At 37.3% G+C, this 23,670-nt stretch overlaps 1 protein-coding gene and 1 non-coding gene across 2 annotated transcripts in view; both read right to left on the minus strand.

The window, feature by feature from the left end:
* The window catches only part of PEAK1 (pseudopodium enriched atypical kinase 1), a 101,232-nt gene extending 80,778 nt beyond the window's left edge, over nt 1-20,454 (minus strand). The window contains exon 1 of the mRNA XM_049777577.1: nt 20,376-20,454. The gene's annotated coding sequence lies outside the window, so the exon portion shown is untranslated. The remainder of the gene's footprint in view (nt 1-20,375) is intronic.
* Nucleotides 12,098-12,229, minus strand: LOC126031227 (small nucleolar RNA SNORA51). The gene has a single exon (XR_007503259.1). It is a non-coding gene; the product is annotated as a small nucleolar RNA SNORA51 (small nucleolar RNA).
* Nucleotides 20,455-23,670: the final 3,216 nt, after the last annotated feature.

Raw genomic sequence — 23,670 nt, forward strand, 5'->3', positions numbered from 1 at the left:
CATGTTTGACATCTTTCAACATTAATATTGTTACATTTCCATTCTAGAAATACCTCTGAAACTGTGCTTTCTGTTTATTCGCCAACCTGACACTTCTTACATAGTAGATTAGAATTTTACCTGCCCTTTATGTTCAAGTTCTCTGGCTATACCTTTTCATAACTCCAAGAAACTTTCTACTCTTGAGCCTTTCTACTCCAGAGTACAACTGGTGAGTCACTTGCTTTGCACATAGTCTACTTGCAATATTCAATTCCCAGCACCACATATGATCTCCAACCCTCAACCAGAAGTGATCTTTTAGCAAAGAGCAAGGAATAAGCCCTGAGGACAGCTGGGTTTGGTCCCTCACATACACACTAAAAAAGGATTTTGTTTCCTACCCCTGAAGCACATAGCTTCAGTCTTACATTTCTGTTTTAGAGATCATAATAAAATTACGGTAGGTATGTACAAGTAATAATTATTTTAGTAATTAGAAAGTTTTAATTTATGAACAGCAACAGGATCCTTGGTTTGGTCAGAAACCTATTAAGTTTTTCATTAAGTTTCAGCACAGAGTAAGGAAGGGAAGAATATTTTCTTTAGCTTATATATACAAAGTTAAGTCTATTGTAAACAATGCTCATAAAACTTTGCCTCACTGGAAGACTTAAAGGTCAAAGAATTTCATACAGAGAACCCAACAATCCAGTAAAAATATATTTGCTCCTTGCTGAAAATCATGGTACATTTCAATATGGTTCAAATATATTTTGAGAGTATGCTTGAAAATATATTTACCCTTTCAGATATTCTAAAAGTCATATTCCTTAGTTAATAAAACTATTTCCCACTAGTCTGAGGATAGAACATTTTGAACAAAGGTAAAATGGCATAAAATTAGGCTGGAAAGGAAAGCAGAGGCCAGATCATGCAGGGCCTTTCAGGCTTTTAAAGATTATAGAGTTTATCCTAAGAGCAGTGGGAAGCCACTGAAGGGTTTTTAAACAGGGGAACAATCAAATCCAATTTACATTCCAAAAAGATGGCTCTTAGCAAAAACCAAAAAATATTTGAGCATAGCTCTAGCAACATGTGCGAAATCTAAAATTTATGTGCATAAAACTCTAAAATAAAAATAAAGATAAAAATATGATAACACATATAAAAGATACCAAAGACCAAATAGAATGGAGATACCAAATTTAATATGCTAAGAATATTCTTTCCAGTTCAAACAATATTCCAAATATAATCCAAGTGGAAAGTATAGTAGAAATCAATAAATTGATGATAAAGTTAATATGAAAAAAAGGAAATAGACTACCCAAAACGATTTTGAAAGACAACAAAATTTGATAATCAAGAAGATTATTATCTGATTTTGAGGGCAGGAGTGATAGCACAGAGGTAAAGGCATTTGCCAGGAGTAACCCCTGAGCAGCACCAGGTGTGCCCCTCCCCAAAAATACCCCCTCCAAAAAAAAGTTAACTTAAAAAAAGATTACTATCTGACTTTAAGACTTGGCACAAAGCTATAGCCATTCTAACAATATACTATTGGCAAAAGATAGAAAATATAAACCCAAATCTATTCTGTTGCCTTTTTTTTTGGTATTGTCCTTAGTCTAATGATGCTTTTTAAAAAAAGTTTAATACTAAAATTAAAAACATTTTTATTTGAGATTGTTTAGTTTACAATAATATTAATGAATCTGCTTTATAGCACCAATGTGAACAAAGTAAGATATGACAAGGATCTGGGTTAAAATGTGGTATAAAAGAATGAGAGAATGGTAAATGTACGTAACTGGATTTTGAGAACAGAGAGATTCATGAGGTTTGGGATTATGCAGCTGAAAGATTTGTTAGGGGACAATTACAAATCCATATTTTGTCAGCCTTCATGTAACAGAAGCAAGCAGTTGAATTTATAAGTCTGGAATACTTAAGGGAATTTTTTATGCCCTTGTCTGTTTGGAAATTACTCCTATAGGCTAAAAAGAAAGTAGTAAGTAGTGGAAGTGGCCTTGGTGAGCTAAACAGGGTTAACCAAGTTCTCCAAAGAAAAACTGAAAGTAGTCATGAGAGTGGTGATGCAGAAGAGAGATGAAGGTATTTTATTAAGGAAAAGAAAACCACTCAAATGCTACCAAGAAGTAATAAACAACAAGGATTTAAATGTACCCAGTAGACTTGGCAACATGAGCTCACGAGTGATCTCAGAAGGAACTATTTTTGTACAACCGGTGGGAATGAAAAGCAGACAGCAGTGATTTTAAGAGTAAGACTAGAGTGTTAGGGAGAAAGAACACTGGGGTCTGGCACACATGCTTTACTCTGAACCACAAGTTTCTAGCAGCACTGCCTCCTAAAACCACTTATTTGAACCATCACAAGAAAGATCACAAGGATTTAGCTTCTGAGCACTGCTTGGGAGTCCCCATCTCCTGCTAAAAATAAGACTATATACAGAGGGGCTAGAGTTATAGCAAAGCAGTAGGGCATTTGCCTTGTCTGCTGACAACCTGGGACAGACCCGGGTTTGATCCCTGGCTTCCCATATGGTCCTCTGAGCCTGCCAGGAGTGATTTCTGAGCACAGAGCCAGGAGTAACCCCTGAGTGCTACCAGGTGTGGAGCCAAAACAAATAATCAAAAAAAGACTATATATATATATAGTATATAATATATATACATATATATATATATAATAACTGAAGCCACTGTCTAAAGTTTAGATAGAAAGGGATGAAAGAAAAATATGGGATTATGGTGGGATGGGTAGTAGCACTGTCTACAAATGATTTCCTTATTTTTAAGAAGGTAGAAGTTAGACCATGCTAAATACTAATATTAGAAAAAGATGAGGGCCCGGAGAGATAGCACAGTGGTGTTTGCCTTGGAAGCAGCCGATCCAGGACCAAAGGTGGTTGGTTCAAATCCCGATGTCCCATATGGTCCCCCGTGCCTGCCAGGAGCTATTTCTGAGCAGACAGCCAGGAGTAACCCGAGCATCGCTGGGTATGGCCCAAAAACCAAAAAAAAAAAAAAAAAAAAAAAGAAAGAAAGAAAGAAAAAGATGAAGAAAAGGGCACTGAAAAGACAAGAAAAAAGGTAAGTAATCACAAATTGTAGAATGTTTAAGTAGAGAGGCCCCTAAATACTTATTTTATTGATAAGGAATATAAAAAGTTAGAAAGGGAACATGGTGAATGAGGATTTATCTAGAATTCAAATTCAAGATTACTGCTGCCTGTTTTGTTTTAAAATGTTTTTTTTTGGTATATGCCCATAAAATAACATGGGAAAAATTGTGCTCACTTAAATCTAGAAATCAAATATATAGTGCATATAATTTAAAGTAGTTTATCACAAGAGGATTCCTGAGCAATATATTCAAATATATTCAAATATCCTGCTTGAGTTGGCCAGTTGACTGAGAATCACTGAAAGTGGCTGCTGGGAGTTATCCCCCTTATTCCCTGAGTATCTATTGATAGAAGAACCCCCATATGTATTGTAATCCTTGAAATGTTCCTTTTATTACATGTCTGAAGTGATGTGAGAAGAGAAGATATATTAAGAATAAAAAGAAGAAACTAGTACCCCATAAAAGGGCGATTTGAACATCATATGGACATCAAGCAGTTGAACTCCAACGTAAATAGAGAACTACTAGAACAATTAAAAATTTTTTTTAAATGATCAAAAGAGCTGGAAACCTTTTGCATGCAGAAGGTTTCAGGTTCGAATTCCGACATCCCATGTGGTCCCCTGAGCCTGCCAGGTGCGATTTCTGAACATAGAGCCAGGAGTAACCCCTGAGAGCTGCCAGGTGTGATCCAAAAAAAAAACAAAAAACAAAAAACAAACAAAAAACAAACAAACAAAAAAAAGATACAAGATAATTTACAGGCACATGAAAAAAGTGCTCAATATCATTTACCATTAAAAATGTAAATAAAAGCCACAATGAGATAATATCACATACTCATGTGAATGGCTGATACAAAAATAGACTAGTAATAGTGCTGATAAAAGTTGTATGAGTGGTGGGGAGGAACTCTTACATACTCTTAATAAGACTGTATATCGAAGGAGGCTTTATGAAAAATTTTGTGATCATTTCTTTAAGAATAAAAATAAAAATACCATAGAATCAACCCAGTAATACCACTCCTAGGTTTTATTAAAAACACTATTTGGAAAGGATATTGTCCTTAGTAGCATTTTTGGCAATAGTAAATACATGAAATTAATCTAAACAATCACTTATAGGGATCAGACAGATAATACAGTGGGTAAAGTCTTATATGCAGCTGATACGAGCTTGATTCCCATTATTGCATATGGTCCCCCAACTTTTGGTAGGTGATCCTTCAATGCAAAAATAGGAATAAGCCCTAAGGACCATTGGGTGTATCTCCCCAAATGAAAAAAATTAATACTCATAGAAGGATGATTAGAAAAAGAAATTGTGGTCTGTATTCTTAATTGAAAATACTCAGTTATTAAAACATAATGAAATTGTGCCTTTTGCCACAACATGGTAGTCACTTAAGGTAATTATACCAAAAGAAATAAATGAATATGTGAGAAACAACTACTAGATTATTGTGAAGCTCACCACAAGCAGTGGTGAGTGCACTTAGAAAGATGACTACACTAACAATTGTCATGACAATGTTAATGAGTGAGGGAAGTAGAATGCCTGTCTGGAATAAAGGCAGGGGGTGGGGAAGATGGGCAATGGGGGCATTGGTGGTGGGAATATTGCCCTTCTGAAGGGGGGTGTTCTTTATTATATAAAAAAATTACTGAATTATCTTACTCATATGTAGGCAATAAAACACCAAAGTAAACGAACTGGCAAAATACAGTGATAGTGTTAGAATTTTGATGGTAGATGTAGTAAGGCTTTTATATACCTATGAGGAAATGATATGTTACTCTAAAAATGTGTGGTGCTGTAAACCAATAAAATTTGTTTAAAAAATCAAATGTATTTTCTTTTGTTACATAATATAGTTACTAGGTAGATGTGATTTCTCACTATAAATTAGAAAAGTATTAAGGAGGGCCCGAAGAGATAGCACAGCGGTATTTGCCTTGCAAGCAGCTGATCCAGGACCCAAGGTGGTTGGTTCGAATCCCGGTGTCCCATATGGTCCCCCCGTGCCTGCCAGGAGCTATTTCTGAGCAGACAGCCAGGAGTAACCCCTGAGCACAGCCGGGTGTGGTCCAAAAACCAAAAAAAACCAAAAAAACAAAAAACAAAAAAACAAAACAAACAAAAAACAAAAAAAAAACAAAAAAGAAAAGTATTAAGGAAAGATAAATCATATGCAATTATAAGAAGGAATGGCTAAGAGTTTGGAGAAATTCCTCTCAATAACCAAATTTTTGGGTTTTGTTCGTTTTAATCTCCTTGCGGCACTGAACAGAAAATAACAAAAGCATCTGGGCCTTATTAACTAATTTAAAGCCACCACTGATAAGATATGAATTAAGTGTTCACTTTATAAGCGTAAGATTGGTAGTTAAATAGCAAAAACAATTCCCCATTTTGACTGGAAGAAAGTTAATTTAGTCAAGAGAAGGTTGCTGAGTTGATTAGTAGCTATCATATTAGCAACAGAATAGACAAATTAGATTCCTTAAGGAATTCACAATTAGCTTTAGTTAGTGCTTGTGTGCAACAGAAATTTATTAATAAAACCTAAACCTTGGATTTGACATTGTCTTTACAAGTCCCATGTATGGATGTCTGCATTCAGACAGCTATAAATCATGATAGGAACCAAGCAAACACCTTTAGCAAGCACCAGATGGAGCTGCTGTCCCAGCCACAATTTTAACTATGAAAGCTTCATTTTTTTCAACACTAATTATGTTTGGAGACAAAGATGTGCACTTGAAGACAGTGTCAAAACTATTTTAACTTATACCAAATTCTTCCAAAGAAAAGCTGTACCCGATGTAGCTCTGTCCAAAGAGCAATTCTGAGCCTTGAGTGCCTTTGTAAAATGACTTCAATAGCAATCAATAACTTGCAACTTTGCCTGAACAATACCCCCAAAACAGCAAAGTACTCACCAAAATTATGATTCGGTTCTTCAGCAAGAAAATGTGACAGTCTAACCTAACATCTATTTATCTGCCCACAGAAGTCTGATATGTGATACCCATATAGAGTATTTGGTAAGAAAAGCTCATTTGGGCCCGGAGAGATAGTACAGTGGCGTTTGCCTTGCAAGCAGCCGATCCAGGACCAAAGGTGGTTGGTTCGAATCCCGGTGTCCCATATGGTCCCCCGTGCCTGCCAGAAGCTATTTCTGAGCAGACAGCCAGGAGTAACCCCTGAGCACCGCCGGGTGTGGCCCAAAAACCAAAAACCAAAAAAAAAAAAAAAAAGAAAAGCTCATTTACCTCCATATTCCTAATTTTCAAAGCAAATAAATTCTGTATATGTTGGTTAATAGGAGTTTAATCTTTAAAACTGCCTTCAAAAAGTAGCCAGAATTTCATTTCATTTTTTTTTGCTTTTGTTTTTGGGTCACACCTGGCAGTGCTCAGGGGTTCCTTCTGGCTCTATGCTCAGAAATTGCTCTTAATAGGCTCAGGGGACCATATGGAATGCCAGGATTCGAACCACTGTCCTTCTGCATGCAAGGCAAATGCCCTACCTCAATGCTATCTCTCCGACCCCAGCGTTTCATTTTATTTTTATTTTTAGACTATACTTGGCTGTGTTCAAAGCTTACTTTAGCTCTGAATTCAGGAATCACATCTAGCAGTGCTCAGGGAACCAATAGGTGTCTGGGGATTGAACCTAGGTTGGCCTAATGCAAGGCAAATGTCTATCTGCTATACTATCTCTTTGGTCCAATAGCCAGAATTAAAAAAAAATTAAAATCTGATTTCATATTTCAGTTATCAAGACCATAGAAGGCTCTTCAGGTGATAGAAAAAGCTATTCAAGAGTTGCTTATTATTTTTTTTAAAAGAGGGGGCCGGAGAGATAGCATAGTGGTAGGGTGTTTGCCTTGTGCATGGCTGATGCAGGACAGAAAGTGGTTTGATTCCTGGCACCCTATATGGTCCCCTAAACCTGCCAGGAACAATTTCTTTTTTTTCCTATTCTTTTAAAAGTATCTTTGCTTTCATTTATGTGGAAACAAATGTATTATGGTCAACTATGTCAACTGTGTGATGCAACCAGGAGCGATTTGTGAGCACAGAGCTAGGAGTAACCCCTGAGCGCTGCCGAGTATGACTCTAAAGGAAAAAACAAACAAACAAAGAACCTATTTCCATTTTGTTGTTTTTAATTCTCTGTTTTGTCATACAAACAACGATAATAGTTTCCTTCTAGTACAACATGTCAAGCAGATTTAATACAAAACAACTAGATTCACACTAGTTTTTAACCTAGAATAAACAAGTCTGTAAAAAAAAAAAAAAACCAACCCTGGAGTTCATCAAACTGGATGTAATTTCTAAGTCAGTGAGAGGGGAAGAGTGTGTTAGGTGTATATTAAACACCATATATTTTAGAACATTTTGTAAAAGTACCCAGGGAGACTCTGTTAATAATGAAAGAAGATGGGAATAGATTGCTATGCTCGTTCAATCCTGTGACTCCTGGAGGCCATTCTCTCTTTTCATAAAATCTGTTCTACTGCCACAGAAGCAGAGTCAAGAAATCTCACTGTTGGGGCTGGGAAGGTGGCGCTAGAGGTAAGGTGTCTGCCTTGCAAGCGCTAGCGTAGGACGGACCGCAGATCGATCCCCTGGCGTCCCATAGGGTCCCCCCAAGCCAGGAGCGATTTCTGAGCGTATAGCCAGGAGTAACCCCTGAGCTTCAAACGGGTGTGGCCCAAAAAACGGAAAAAAAAAAAAGAAAAAAAAAAGAAGTCTCACTGCTGTACATGGGCTTTTAAGGACACTCAGTGAGAAACTATTGCCCATTTGTTACCCCACACATCCAGTCAATTTCCAGGATACTAGGATAAAACTTGTAAGTCAAAGTTCTCATTAGAGTTTGTAATGGAACATATGGGTCACTTATATGAAAAAGGAAAGGAAAATGTGACAGGGATCCCTGTGTCACTGTTCCCAACCTTTTCTTCTTTCCTTCTTCCACAGTGAAAAATGCTAACCTCAACCAGCTGCCAAACCCTTCGGTATGTAACTAAAAGGGTGGGGAAAGGAAGTAAAAGCAAAGTGCAGGAAAAGGTTTTGTAGAAGATAAAGCAGTTTTAACCTGGTACCAAATGGAAATTCCATGAGTAAGGGAACTTTCTTATGTGAAACCCGAACCTTGTCCCCATCTTCCCCCATCCAAATCAGTTATTTGCTATCACAAGAATAGGCAGGATTTCAAGACAATGTTCTCTTGTGTGACAAGGAAAACAAAGTAAAAGTACTTAATTTTGAAAACGCAACTAAAGATCTATTGAAAGGAGGAAGCTCATCCATTTCCAGTTGTTCTAACCACATATTTTTAACTAACAAATTACTCTTCCTGTCACATGGTACACATCTCAGGGTAAGAATTGTGCACCAGTAAATGCATTACTGTGATAAACAGCACAGCTTAAGCTCCAATGCATTTTTCAAGTTCAAATTCTTTGATGAGCCAGTATAATCCTGCAAACAATTACTGCTGTAAGTTTTACAATAACTAGTTGCAAGATTCAAAGCTACCAAATGCCCACTGAACCCATAGAAGTCCTCTGCATCAAAAGACAGACCTCGAGAGAGGATATGAAAATGTTATCTATTGGGCTTTTGTTTGTTTGTTTGTTTGGTTTGGGTGGCAATGTTCAGGAGATACTCCTGGCTCTGTGCTCAGGAGTCACTCCTGGCGGTGCATATAGGGAATGGAATGCTGTAAATGAGGCTGGATGAGCCATATGCAAGTAAATGTCCTACCTGCTATGCTATCACGCCAGCTCCTAAAATATATTTATTATAGGCAAAAAGGGATTTCTGGAAGTGCTCAGGGGACCATACGTGGTTGTACACAACTACGGTTGTGTACAAGGCAACTATGGTTGTGTACAAGGCAAAAGCTTTAACTTTTATTATCTTTCTAATCTAAACCATCACAAAAATTTTTTGTATGGGATAATGAGAAAAGGAGGCTCACTTCGAATGTAAGTAATTCAGTTTTATTAAGAACAAAATGACATCATGGTGTAGTGTCTATATATTGTATAGATATTGAATTTTCAACATCCAATAAAGAAACGTGGTAAAAACTCTGCATTCCGATACTCATAGCAGCACTACTCACAATAGCCAGAATCTGGAAACAATCCAAGTGCCAGAGAACAAATAAAGAAACGGTGGTACATCTGCACAATGGAATACTACACATCTGTTAGGAAAAGTGAAAAGTGAATGGTGAAGGCATCAGTTATCAGAGGCCTTGCCCCTCGTAACTGCTGTTAAAGGGCTGTTAAGGGTGGTACAGAAAGTCTAGGCTGAAGTGCTAGGGGTGGGGGTGCTAGGAGACTCTAATGCCACCGCTCCTTGCCAAATTGCTCCTGCTGGATTGCTCCTACTGAAGACTTGATGGCGGAAAACAGTTTGGAGGGTGCTCAGTAAACTCAAAATTAAGCTGCCATATAACCCAGCAATCCCACTTTTAGGTATCTATCACCAGGACAGAAAAACAGTTATCCAAAAGGATATATATTCACACCACTATTCCTTATAGCACTCAGTACAATAGCAAAGACTTGGAATCAACTTAGATGTCCAACAACAGATGACTGGATCACGAAGATGTGATGCATATAATATAATGTAATATATAACATAATAAAATAAATATAATATACACAATAGAATACTACATAGCTGCAAGAAATTATGCAATAATGCAATTTTTTGCAACATGGATGGAACTGGAAAATACTATGTTAAATGAAATAACCCAGAAGAAGAAGGATAAATACAGAATAATATCACTTATATGTAGTATTTAGAACAATTGCATGAAGAAATGCAAATTCTTGAGACAAATGAATTGTCCCAAAATCCTAGGTCCCAGAGTATAGCAAGAAGGAAAGAAATTGAGTGGAGGAGGAGAAAAACAAATATGAATGGATGGGGGCCAGGGGCCAAGTGGTCTCAGGTATATTGGTGGCATTATAAAGGGACAGAACTGGGGCTGGAGTGGTAGGGCATTTGCCTTGCACTCAGCCGATTCAGGACGGACAGTGGTTTGAATCCTGGCATCCCATATGGTCCCTCAAGTCTGTCATGAGCGATTTCTGAGCACAAAGCCTGGAGTAACCCCTGAGCGCTGCAGGGTGTGACACAAAAACTAAACAAACAAGAGGGACAGAAACTAAATATCCAAGCCAAAGGCAACAACAATAGAATCAAGAGACCCAAAATTTAACAATCTAAACTTAAAATGGGCCTGTTATACTGGCAGGTTGGGGGCAGGGAGGGTGGTATGGGATGGCACTTGTGTAACAAGTGCAGGGAGTTTGACATTGGTTGTGGGATTGGCCCTGATTCATTGTATGTGTGAACAACCTTATAACTATGATGTTTAAATAATTTTTAAAAATAATATATATAGGGACCGGAGAGATAATACAGCAGTGTTTGCCTTGCAAGCAGCCGATCCAGGACCAAAGGTGGTTGGTTCGAATCCCGGTGTCCCATATGGTCCCCCGTGCCTGCCAGGAGCTATTTCTGAGCAGACAGCCAGGAGTAACCCCTGAGCAACACCAGGTGTGGCCCAAAAACCAATATATATATATATATATATATATATATATATATATATATATATATATATAAACTCAGAAAGACAGTATATTTATTTATTTATTTAAATACCATGGTTACAAATTGTTCATGATTGAGTTTCAGTCTTACAAAATTTACCACCCTTCACTAGCGCACATTTCTTGTCACTGATATCCCTAGTTCGCTCCACCCTCTCTCTCCCTGCCTGCTTCTGGGCAGATATTTCACTTCTCTCTCTCTCACACTCTCTCTTTCTCCATTTTGGGACTATGGTTTGAACTATTGTTAATAAAGGGATACCATGCATATCACGTTATCCGCAGAAAGACTATTTTTTTAAAAAAATTAAAAGGTGCCTATAAATTACTGAAATTTGAAAAGTAGTATTTAAAAACAAGATTCAATATTTTATTATGACAGCCAAGCTTTCCTCTTAAGCTCTTATTTACATCATTAATTTACTAAGCATCTATTGAATGAGAAAAATAATAACATCTCACAGAGATATAAAATGAATTGAGATAAAATGTATATGAATCATGTTGAATCTATTGAATCTATAAGATGTTTTTTAGGTAGTATAGACAATCTAACTATGAATTCTATTCTATAATTATAGGGTACAATTTTGCTTGTGTCTTCGTCAATTTATTTCACCACAGTCTTACAGTGTCATTGCATAAATCTCTTATTTCTTAGTTAAATGCAAGTGAGACATGGGGGATACAAACTGGGGTTACAGATTAACCCAAGTCTCTCTAGATAACAATGCAGTTTAATTTTCCCAAAGGAACAGTGAGTAGAGTAGATAATAAAGTCAGCAACAACCGTATTATTTTAGCTACTGAGAATAATGAGAAAACTAAAGCTTGACTAGAACTAACATATGATAACAAAGATATGATGAAAAATTCTTCCATTGTGGAGGTGGAGTGGTGGTGCAGGGCGTAAGGTGTTGGCTTTGCCCACGCTAGCCTAGGACGGACTGCAGTTTGATCCCCCACCGTACCATATGGTCCCCCAAGCCAGGAGCGATCTCTGAGTGCATAGCTAAGAGTAACCCCTGCGTGTCCCTGGGTGTGAGCCAAAACCAAAACCAAACAAAATTCCAGGCCCTCACAGTACTTGTCATGAAAGGGTCTCAGCAGCACCATGTCCTTGGGCCTGGACACTCAATCATCTGACTCAGTTTGCCAGGTATTATCAGAAGTGGTCCTGAGCTACTTCTGAGTGTATCTGGGAAGATACCCCCCTTCTGATACTCCCTTAGGAGTTAAATCATTTCCTACATATTTACTCATTATGACAACTGCCCCAAATATTACAGAGTTCTTTTTTTTTGTCCCCCAATTCGTAACACAGACCAGGCAAAGGGCCTAGGTTGAGGTGTATATGGGGTGCATTTACTGTACCTCCTCTTTCTATACAGTCAGTGTAAAGAACACAGCCTGTGGTAAGCATGGGAGGCCTTATCTTTTCTTTTTGATTTATATATATATATATATATATATATATATATATATAAAATATATATATAATCCTTCACCAGTGCAACATTCCCATAACCAATATCCCAAGTGTTCTTCCTCCCCACCCCACACAGGCCTGTACTCTAGAAGGCTTTCTACTGTCTAGAATATTATGGAATATTATGCAGCCATAAGAAGAGATGAAGTCATGAAATTTTCCTATACATGGATGTATATGAAATCTATTATGCTGAGTGAAATAAGTCAGAGGGGGAGAGATAAACAAAGAATGGTCTCACTCCTCTGTGGGTTTTGAGAAAAATGAAAAACATTTGTGTAATGATTCTCAGAGACAAAATAGAGGAGGACTGGAGGGTCCAGCTCCTGACATGAAGCTCACCACAGGGATCGTTTAGTGCAGTCACAGAAATAATTACACTGAGAACTATCATGACAAAATGTGGCTGAATGAGGGAAGTAGAAAGCCTTTCCTTTGTTTTAGATCCACCTAATGGTACTAAAGGATTTATTCCTGGCTCTATCCTGGAGGGACTCCTGGGGACCATATAGAATGTAGGTATCAAGTCTAATTGGCTCCATGCAAGCAAGACAAGCACTTTAACTGTTATATTCCAGTTCTGAAATTCTATGGAATTCCACCCCCCTCTTTTTTCTGGTGGGGGAGGAGTTTCTCCCAAGCAAAGTTCAGAGATTCTGGGGTGGGGGTCATTATCAATGGGCCTCCAATGCTTCAGCAAAATATCAATTGCACAGTGAAGTTGTTGATATTCCTCTTAAAAAAAGAAATAGGGGGCTGTTTCCATGCTTGTGGTCCATCCAGGTCTGATCTCCAACACTGCTTATGGTTCCCCAAGCACTGCCAAGAGTCAGCGAGTGATCTGAGCACAGAGCCAGGAATAAGCTTTGAGTACTGCTGGTTATGACCAACACAATTCACATTATAAGGAATTTCTGACTATTTTTTTTATAAATTATCCCTCTTTGCCTTCTTACTGCCTTACTAAAGGCAAAAAAAATTTCTTATTCACTTTTATTTTCAGGTACAGTTTTTTGAGCAGAGAAATAAATGGTACTTTACTATCTGGTTTAACTTAAAAAATAACTTAATAAGGAACGGAAGTGGGAAGTGACAAGTAACTAGATGTAGCAAAGAGGAAGGAAGAAAAATAAAACCGAACAAAATTATTCAAAAAGCACAGAGGCTGATAGCTGTTGCAGACACCATTGATTCTATTCTGGGAATAAAATAGCACCTTGACTGACACTGAGACTAATTATTCCAAGAGAATATTAGGCTATATTCGTATTCTCATTCAAGAAGGAAAAGAAACAACAAAAGTATTAGAAAGCACGTTGGAATGATTTTCTTTAGTTTTGTTTTTAATACTTAGGAGCTTGAATTTTAAGATGAAAAACCATCATAACAAATTTGGAAAATAACCAAAGAGGAAAATTCTCATAGATGAAAACTGCTCTTAACATATAGTAGCAAGAAAGGATTATTCTAACTAAAAGCAATGCCATACTGAGAAAATTTGAATTCTTTTTAAAAAAGAGATAGAGAAAAGAGGTTCACTGTGTCATTCCATACATAGTGATTATTCAACTCTTGCTATAATGTGTGACTAGAGAATAAGAATGGAATGAAAAAACAGGGAAAATAGGGGGAAAATAGGTATTTTAGAAAGGATTTGAAAATAAACAAAATGTGGGAGGACAATTAAGAAAAAGAAAGCACAAGTTAAAAAGAAAACAGAGAAAGCCTAAGACATGATGTGAGCAGAAGCAGTAAGAAAAAGGACAGCTCTTCCATTACTTTCCCCATCTTGACTTCCTTAGTTCTAATTGACTTTAGGCTGATGTGTGTACCCTTAGATACAAGTTGAATTCCAGTCAAGTCTTCTACACATTTACTTTATACCAACACAATCCTGTTAAGAGGATTATAATTGGTGTGCACCATTCCCTGCAATTTCAATATTTAAAAAATGAATAGTCTCACTAAGGACCAGATGGTGACACGTACTAATTAATCAGGCCTATTCCATGAATGGCTATATTAAAATGAATGCACCTATTAGACATGTGTTGCTGATGCTTCATCCTGAGGAAGCCACCCCTTAAATGAGCGCCCGTAGAAAGTGCAGATTTACTGTGCAATACTCACAAGTGTCTTCTGCAATTATTTGCAGCAACAATACCATCATTCATGCATTTACCTCTAGATCACTCGATATTTCATGATAAGCAGTTGGAAGCCCTGCTATTTCTCTATACTCTGTTTAACCTTCACTAGAAGAGCTAAGTAAATATTGGGTCTACCATTTTTCTACTGCAGTGAAGACTTTACAAACTTAGCAGGGCCATTTGTAAAAAGGACAACAGGTGAGCCACAGATTAAAGAAACTCTTGATCTAGCTCCTATCCTCTTCAACTGCCAGTGAAAGCCTTAGCATTGCCAGCATCAGAAAGAGAACATTCCAACTACAAATATGTTTGTGATCATGGTGCTTAAATAAATATATTTAGAAAATCCTGGAAATTCTGCATGCTGCATGGCAGGCCACCCTACTCACATTTTCTTTAAATATTGTTAGAATTGGAGAGAAGACACAAAATACTACCAGGTACTTAAAAAAAAAAACACAACAGAAAAGAAATCCATTGTTTTCTTTCCTTTCTTCCTTCCTTCCTTCCTTCCTTCCTTCCTTCCTTCCTTCCTTCCTTCCTTCCTTCCTTCCTTCCTTCCTTCCTTCCTTCCTTCCTTCCTTCCTTCCTTCCTTCTTTCTTTCTTTCTTTCTTTCTTTCTTTCTTTCTTTCTTTCTTTCTTTCTTTCTTTCTTTCTTTCTTTCTTTCTTTCTTTCTTTTTGGTTTTTGGGCCACACCCGGTGACGCTCAGGGGTTACTCTGGCTATGCGTTCAGAAGTTGCTCCTGGCTTGGGGGACCATATGGGACGCCGGGGGATTGAACCGTGGTCTGTCCAAGGCTAGCACAGGCAAGGCAGGTACCTTACCTCTAGTGCCACCACCTGGCCCCAGATCCATTGTTTTCTTTGTACTTCTTATACTCTGCTTTAAATAATCTCAGATTTCCTCAATTTCAAATACATTCTTATAACAATTTCTCTAATCTTTCTATATATTAAGGAAGACTCCTGATTTGCTGAAAGCACTGAAAACCAAGCAGCAGATTTGTTATGAAAGCAACAGAGATACAGAAAAACAATGATTTTGGAGAGGAAAGGGCTATTGTGAGACAGGTAGAGATTATTTATCAGGTACATAGCAAACAATGACAAATTGCTCTTTTCCTGAGAACAAATAATAAATAGTAGGGAACATTTATTCTGTCCATTAAACAATTAAGTGAGATAGATAGCAAGGCGGCTAAGGTGTTTGCCTTGCATGCAGCCAATCCAGGCTCGATCCTTGGCATCCCATATGGTCCCCAAGCCTTCCAGGAGTGATTTATGAGTGCAGAGCCAGGAGCAGTAACTCGTGAGCAGCACTGGGTGTGTCCCCCAAAACCAAAATAAATAAATAAACTGAGAGCCACAGATAGATCAATATATTGAGCACATGCTTACATGTGGGAGTCACAGGTTTGATCCTTTGTACCACCTGGCCAAAAGGAGGTAATACAGGCAGCACAGCACTTATCTTGTGGGTGACTAACCTTGATTCTATTAACATGTCTGCTGAGTCTTGACAGGAATTATCCCTGAGCACTGAATCTGGAATAAGCCCTGAGGTCTTCTGGGTATGGCCCCTGAACTCCCTTAAACTGCCCATAAGTAAGTTAAAGGGAAATCTATCTGAAAATAAGTCTCAATATGGTGATCCTTTATTGTAGAGGTTATCATAGAAAATGTGACTTGGGGACATACCTTTAAAATTTAAAGCAATAAACACTGCTTTCCAAAATAATCTTCATAAACCTGTGCATATAATTTATGACAATGGTTATTGCTTAAAACCAGAATATTACTCAACAGAATTCTTAGAAAAGGGTAAACCAACAGTAGACACTAATTTGTAGTTAAAAAATTTCTTGTTGGGGCCGGAGAGATAGCACAGTGGTAGGGCATCTGCCTTGCAAGAAGCCGACCCAGGACCAACATTGTTTCGAATCCTGGCATCCCTTATGGTCCGTTGTGCCTGCCAGGAGCAATTTCTGAGCACAGAGCCAGGATTAATCCCTGAGCACTGCCAGGTGTGGCCCAAAAACCAAAACCAAAACAAAACAAAAAAGCCATTTAAATTTTATTTCTTTGCTTGAGCTCCTGTCTAAACTGGAAAGGTGGAATTAGTAAATTATTCAACCAGAATTGACTTACTTTGGACATAGTTAAGCATTCAAAATAAATATTTTATTTTTTTTACACATTTTCAATATACTTTTATGCAATGGCTTACTAATTGAAAAAATTATTTTAGTTGAATAATTCTTGGGAAGTTTCTATTACTTTATAGTTATTTTATTATAATTATTTTGAGAGGGGACACTTGATGATGCTCAGGGCTCACTCATGGCTTTGTGCTCAGAAATTGCTCCTGACAGGCATGGGGACCATATGGGACCATATGGTTTCATATGGGATGCTAGGGATAAAACATGGGTCAGCCACATGCAAGTCAAAGGGCTTCCCTACTAGAAGATAGGATACCAAAAGCAGTCACAATGGCAATTTTAACTGTTTTTTTTTGTTGTTGTTTTTTGTTTGTTTGTTCGTTTGCTTTTGGTGTTTCGGCCACACCTGGCACGCTCAGGGGTTACTCCTGTCTCTTCACTCAGAATTTGCTCCTGGAAGGCTCAGGGGACCATATGGGATGCCGGGAGTCAGATCCTGGTCCATCTTGTGTCAGCTGTGTGCAAGGAAAATGCCCTGCCACTGTGCTATCGCTTAGGCCCAGCAATTTCAGCTGTTAAAAAGAACTATGTTGAGGAGACAGGTGATGATTAAAGGCTGAAATTCATGCCTGGTATGCACAGGGCCCAGGTTTGATACCTGGCACTACATGACTTCCAGAGCACAGCTGGGTGCAGCTCCCAGCATCACTGTGAAGGACCCCAAACTAAGAAACCAGTCAAAACTAAAGGAATTATGTTAGAAAAATTAGAACCTGATTCGAGAGAAAGCAATGAGGTATACAGCCTAAGTTCACTGTGTAACTTTCAAGGCTACTCTGAAAAATATACTTTTTTTATATTATGAAGAGCGTAATTGGTCGTTATCCCACAAATCTAGGTCAAAAGACAGAAAACATGATTCATTGAAAATATAGTAACAGAGAATGAACATGAATGATGTGAAAAAAAAAAAAAACCATAAAAGGGACATAGCACACCTTACTCTTATTTCATGGGTACCTCTAACCAAAAAAGCATCTGACAAGAAAAATCTATAATAAAATTATCTTCGATAATAAGCAGATGAGTCAGATATATAAAGGAAGCAAGTACAGTCTGTACATAACCATCTAGTACAGTTAGCATTGAGGCTTCCACTTGTGGTTCTGTCTTTACGATAAAATTTTGAATCAGTCACTTATGCCTCTGGCTACATGGTAAGCTATATTAAAAAAATTAGGCATATGAAGTTAATGTAGAACTGAGGTCTGTTTGATACAAATCCTCTGCTTTGTATAATTAATGACATTTGTGCTAGCATGATTCCATGTTTTTGTTTGTTTAGGGGCCACACCTGGCAGCCTTTTGGAGAAGACTAGGGCTCAAATCTTCATTCCAGTATACAAAGCATATACTCCAAGAGCCCACTGAGCAATCTCTCTGGCCTACTTAGTTTTTTTCCCACTACAAAGATGAGTTAGTGCAAAATATTCTATATGGTCATGACTTTCCAGAGATGTTTAGTAGGGCAAATATAAAAATCAATCAATCAAACAAAAACAAATGCAACAACCACCGAAAAGTTTAACCATCTCAGTGTAAAAAGAGGTGAAGCATGTATGATCCAATGGAAAGATCTTTCAAGGATCAAAGAATCTTTCATTAAAGGTCATTTCGTGCTTATGAACCCTTTTGTTGACTATATTGCTATCTGCTTTTTATCTTCTAATTTTCTGAACAGTGGGTCTAAAAATAGCAGATTAAAAATGCACAAAAATATAGCAGATAGCAAATGCACAAAGAAACCAAAATCTTCGAGCTCTCGAATGTAGTATTCAAGTTATGAGAGACTTTTAAATTGTGATGCTGGGGATTGAACTGAGGTCTGTCCTGGGTTAGCCGCATACAAGGCAAAAGCGCTACCACTGTGCTATCGCTCTGGCCCTGGAGTAGAAATTCTTAAATTTTAATGTGATTACAAAGTATTGGGAAATTTATAAAAATACAAATTCTGAAGCAGTAGGTCAGGAGCTATAGACTACCAAGTTGCAAGATTTTTATAATATATACAAAATATGAGGCTGATCAAATTTTAATAATATGTGATGGAGCTATTTACAATTCTGGAATATACTAAAATAGAATGCCATAATGAAGTTTTATTTTGTGTGTGTGTGCCATGTAATAACATTGCCGGGGGCGGATGAATAGTAGAGTGGGGAAGGCACCTTCCTTGTGTGTAACAGATCAGGGTTTGATTTCCGTCATCCCATATGATACTCGGAACCCTGCTGGATAATTCTAGAACTGTGAGTAACCCCTGAGTACTGCTGGATGGACTCCAAACCAAAAGAACCTCCTTACACAGTCTATGAAATTAAATGCAAGAACACAACTCAAAAGAACCAATATAATTTTGAAAGAGGAGAAAAATCAAATATTGAAACTGTTAGGTTTAAAACTAACTACAAGATGACAAAAATCAAGACTTTATAGTATGATGATTACAGTATGGTGAAAGACTGATGAAGTAGAATGGAATGCTGAGCAAAAAAATAGGTTGAAATAGTCAACTGAAATTTGATATCAGAGCAAAAGCAATCAATGATGGTAAATCATTTCCACTGATAGGTACAGAATGAAGGAAGAAGAAAAGAAGGAAGAAAGAAAAATATAAAGAAAAAAACAGATTTTACATTTTTCACAAAAATTGGCTCAATGGATTTGATTCTAAATGTAAAATGAAATACTATAAAATTTCTAGAATATAAACAAAATCCAGATTAGTTTGGGTTTAGCAGTAACATTTTAAAAGCTATACAAAAGGCATTAAATTACTGAATGAGTTGATAAGTTGGCCTTGATTAAAATGAAAAACTTATGCTCTGTAAAATGTAATGCTGGGCTGAAGAGAGAACATAGATATTAAGATACTTGTCATTCATGTGACTGTAACTGCAACAGTGGCACAAGTCCTGTTGCCATACATGGTCCCCTGTGCAGCATCAGATGTGACCTTGACCAAAACAGCCAAGAATTGTCCTTGAGCACAGACCTGGGTATGACCCTTGAACACCAATGGCCATCGTCCCAAATTTAATGTCAATAATTGAAAAGATAAGCCACATATTGGGAGAAAATATTTGCAAATGGTATTTTAAAAATTATGCTGTGAAATATACAAAAGGACTTTTAAAATGTTAACTAAAAGAAAACGAGGTACAGATTTGTCTTCTAAATTCTTTAAATAAGGCCTAGGGACATCAGCATCAGTGACATGAACTATAGGAGCATCCATGAAATTAAGTGCCGGGTCTTCCACGATCCTGGCATAAATTTCAGTTGCTATTCTAAGGTGTGGTCAGACTCCTTTTGCACTTATGAAAAGCCACTTCTCTTCATAACACTGGCTTCTATTGCTTCACAATATGCTTATTTATCATCTCACATTAAATTCCCTTTTAAGATAAGCACTGTCCCAGCTTCTAAGCAGTAGTGTGCCAGTGTCAAATGGGAAACTATGGTTACTTGTGTCACCTGCCTTTCTATTTAGCTTTTCCTATAGGAGATTTGGCTGAGTTTGGGAGGAAGTTCAAAAAAAATCTCCATATGCCAATTATTTCTTAAATGCCACTACTGGATAAGACTGAAAGGCTGCTTTAATAAATTCCAAATTCTAGAAGCTGGTCACATTCAGGCATATATATATGTGTGTATGTATGCATACATATATATACATATATAGTCACATAAATTAAGTATATATATATTTACCATATTAGTGTGGGATGTTGAAGGCAGGGGTTATTGTGAATATGTGTATGGAGCGAAGTCTATAGGAACTCGTCATTCCTTCAGGTTGATTTTGCTGTAAAACAAAAAAAATTTTTCTAAAAAAATCTAAAGTCTACCAATTAAATCACATACACAAACATACACATAAAACCAAGTACATATATCTCATATTTTATAAAAGACTTAATGGTTAACTAAAAGTGCAGAAAATATCCACAGCTAAATTAGTACGCAGTAATATACTTATTTTCAGAAGGAGCATGCATTTTTTTCTTTAGTTAAGGGTTTGTTTGGCTGACTCAATAGAGGAGAGTCCTTCCTTCAACAGCAGTGACTATATGTAATATGGAGTCAGGTAGTGGAAGGGAAGCTAGAGGAATGAATATTCAGAGATGACAGAAGACTTCTACCAAAGGACATTTTCCAATTTTTCTTTAAGGGCTTTAACAGTGCCTCTTCTTCTCCCCCTTTTCCACTCTAATCTCAATGCAGACCTGGGACCAAGATAGGTAATATGGAAATAAGAGACACAGTACTGATGTGCTTTCCCTGAGGCTTTTTCTAATTTATTTTTATTTTTATTTTATTTTATTTTATTTTATTTTTTTGGTTTTTGGGTCACACCCGGCGGCACTCAGGGGTTACTCCTGGCTGTCTGCTCAGAAATAGCTCCTGGCAGGCACGGGGGACCATATGGGACACCGGGATTAGAACCAACCACCTTAGGTTCTGGATCGGCTGCTTGCAAGGCAAGCACCACTGTGCTATCTCTCCGGGCCCTAATTTTTTATTTTTTTGGATCACGCCTGGCAGCACTCAGGGGTTACTCCTGGCTTTGTGCTCAGAAATCACCCCCAACAGGCACAGGGGACCATATGGGATGCCGGGATTTGAACCACCGTCCTTCTGGATGTAAGGCAAATGCCCTACCTCCATGCTATCTCTCTGGCCCTTCCCTGAGACTTTTAAGCACAGTTGCAAGTAAATCCTTTAAGCAAACTGTGCCAACCAACTATAAGCTTTTATTATCCATACTAGGTACTGGATAACCATGCTAGGACTATGAGTACTACACATGTATGTACGCCATATCTCTAAGTCATTGAATAACTTCACTAATAAATGAGGAAGTAGGTTGAAGGGATTAAGGTCCTAGCCTGATGCCATATAGTTTAAAAGTAGCAAGATAAGAATCCAGTCCATCCTAACTTCAAAGTCTCACCGAATTTTATTAAAGCATGCTGTTTCTGTATTACTTGACAATCACCATAAGCTCTATGCTGTGCTCAAATACTTCTTGTTTCTAATTTCAGCATATCCCAGTTCACTCTGTATTTGGCTACTCTCCTAGCCTGAGCAACCAGTAACTCTGGGGAAATAATATCAGTCTCAGTACTATTAGTCTGTACTTACATGGGTTACACTAATAGCTTTTTCTTGGAGTGAAGATAATTTTTCCTAATTATCATGATCATCTCCCCCTCAACTCTGCTTAGTACACTCACTTATATTAACTATCAGAGGTTCCCTAACTTACTTGGCTTTTTCAGGAAAACAATTTTACTCAGTGGTCCCTGAAAATTTAGAAAAACAAATAGGTTTAAATTATGCCTGGGATTATTGAATCATTTCAGCCCCCTTTTGGAAATCCTGAACTAAATGTCTACAAATTCTAGAACATGTAGTATAGAGAAACCACACAATGTCCTCACTGGCCAAAGGAGAAAGCTAGAAGATGACTTAAAAAATCCAGCTGCTGTATAGAATGATAGTAAATAAAACAAAAATGATGAGTTAATGTCTAATGTGTGAAAAAATGGTTTTGATAAGAGAGAAATATAGCTGTGGAAAACTAACCTATTGATAAAAAAATTCAAAGCAATGACCTAAAAACTCATGATCTTATCAGTTATATTACTATTTTGTATAGCAGTCATAAAGCAAAGGGTTGGGTAAAAGTTTATTTTGTTGGTCCAGAGTAACAGCACAGCAGGTAAGAAGTTTGCCTTGCATGCAACTAACCTGGGTTCAATTCCTGTATTCCATATTCCATATTCCCAGAGCAGCATATGGAATAATCCCTGAGCGCAGAGCCAGGAGTAATCTCTGAATACTGATGAATGTTATTCATTTTTGAAGTACAATCTCCTTTCTACTGCTACTAATTTAAAATAAAATAAGGTAAAGGTTTTGTTGTTGTTGTTGTTGTTGTTTGTTTTTTGGCAGTAATTGGGAGACCCTGTGTAATATCCAAAATCAAACCGGGGCTGAATGCTTACAAGGCAAATGCTTTAACTTCCGGTTCCATATCTCTCACCTTGGGGCTCCATTCTTTTTTGTTTGTTTATTTGCTGTTTGTATTTGAGCCATATCCAGCAGTGCTCAGGGTTACTTCTGAATCTGCCCCCAGAAATCACTCCAGTCACTGTTGAGGGAACCATATGAGATGCTGGGGATCAAACCCAGATCGCCTGCGTGAAAGGCAAACGCCCTCTCCACTGTGGCCCTGCGTGGATTAGTACTGACTTTGGGCTGCCTTACACTATTTTCTGGCAGACTCAATCTTTGTTATTTCCAAGAGGAACAAACATGTTTGTAATCATGATGCTTAAATAAATATATTATTAAAAAATAAGAGAAAGTTAAGTGTTAGGTCTTGCATGTGAATTTACAGTATAGATTCAATTACTTACTAGGATTATAGAAAAAAAGAAAATTATATTGAAAAAGTTCTAAAAAAAAATAAAATCAGATCTAAAAAAAATCTATTCAGATAAATGTGTTCTTGAACCCAGTCTGGACAGCTTGCAATCCAGTACACTGAGCTATCTTTTTAATGTAAAATTTAAAATTTATAACATGAGATATAGTAAAACTTAAATATATTTTCAAAATTAGCTCTGAACACTAACAAAGATTTTTCAAAGTACCTAATAAAAGTAAAACTGCATTTTTTTCTATTTTGGGTCAGACGGAGTGATGCTCAAGGGTTATTCCTGGGTCTGCACCTCAGCAATCATTCCTAGTGGACTTAGGGACCAATATGGAATGCTGTACCATCTATCACTCTGGACCCCCAAATTGTGTATTATTTTAACCTTATTTCTTTATCCTTCAGGAAAAAGATGGCTCTTTTTTTTTTTTTTAAACCAGAAACTATCAAACCAGCTAACAGATGGCAAGAGCATTGAATGAAATCTAATTTGGGTTAAATTCAAGTTTGATGATCTGGAGACAAGAAAGCAATTTACCTCTATTAACATCAAATGCTTAA

The sequence above is a fragment of the Suncus etruscus genome, chromosome 1 (genome assembly GCF_024139225.1).
Source record: "Suncus etruscus isolate mSunEtr1 chromosome 1, mSunEtr1.pri.cur, whole genome shotgun sequence".
NCBI classification, from domain to species: domain Eukaryota; kingdom Metazoa; phylum Chordata; class Mammalia; order Eulipotyphla; family Soricidae; genus Suncus; species Suncus etruscus.